The sequence below is a fragment of the Octopus bimaculoides genome, chromosome 18, assembly GCF_001194135.2.
Source record: "Octopus bimaculoides isolate UCB-OBI-ISO-001 chromosome 18, ASM119413v2, whole genome shotgun sequence".
Taxonomy (NCBI): domain Eukaryota; kingdom Metazoa; phylum Mollusca; class Cephalopoda; order Octopoda; family Octopodidae; genus Octopus; species Octopus bimaculoides.
In genome coordinates this window covers 9,166,955-9,167,927 of record NC_068998.1, presented here as the reverse complement: position 1 = coordinate 9,167,927, position 973 = coordinate 9,166,955, and the positions used below count along the sequence as shown (strand labels likewise).

Below are 973 nucleotides of genomic sequence, written 5' to 3'. Positions count from 1 at the left end.
GTCGAGGGTTCCAGTTGATCCAATCAACGGAACAGCCTGCTCGTGAAATTAACATGCAAGTGGCTGAGCACTCCACAGACACGTGTACCTTTAACGTAGTTCTCAGGGATATTCAGCGTGACACAATGTGACAAGGCTGACCCTTTGAATTACAGGCACAACAGAAACAGGAAGTAAGAGTGAGAGAAAGTTGTGGTGAAAGAGTACAGCAGGGTTTGCCACCATCCCCTGCCGGAGCCTCGTGGAGCTTTAGGTGTTTTCGCTCAATAAACACTCACAACGCCCGGTCTGGGAATCGAAACCGCGATCCTATGACCGCGAGTGCTGCCCTAACCAATGGGCCATTGCGCCTCCACTTGTTTTTATTATAACTGCACATAAAAAGAGCCATCAACATATAAGTACACACATATTTATATATGTGATTGTGTATATATATATATATATTGATAGAAAAGACAACAAAAGAAAGAAATAGACCTCAATATTATGTAAATAGAGGAATTTATTTGTAAATAATATGTGACAATTATTTGGTAGCCATGATAAAACTCCGAGTTTCAGATGCCGGGGAGGAAACCCACGCCACCATCTCTTCAGTTATCTCGATGTAATCAACTTAAACCCTTTGTCTGCCCTTGTTGATCTCCTGTATGTTTAGCCCCGTGGGCAATAAAGAAATATATGCATGTGAGCATATTTTTCTGTTTATGATGAGATTTTTTATATCAGTCATCTTTTATCTTTTACTAGTTTCAGTCATTAGACTGCGGCCATGCTGGGGCACCGCCTTTCGAACGAAACAACCCCAGTCCTTGTTTCTTTTCTTAAGCCTGGTACTTATTCTATCGGTCTCTGTTGCCAAACTGCTAAGTTACAGGGATATAAACACACCAACACCAGTTAGTAGTAGTGGGGGACAGACACAGACACACCCATACATATATGTATATATATATGTATGTATATATAT

At 41.0% G+C, this 973-nt stretch overlaps 1 protein-coding gene across 1 annotated transcript in view; it reads right to left on the bottom strand.

Moving 5' to 3' along the window:
* LOC106870512 (mannosyl-oligosaccharide 1,2-alpha-mannosidase IA) overlaps positions 1 to 973 on the bottom strand; it is an 88,854-nt gene that overhangs the window by 60,788 nt on the left and 27,093 nt on the right. The window lies entirely within an intron of this gene.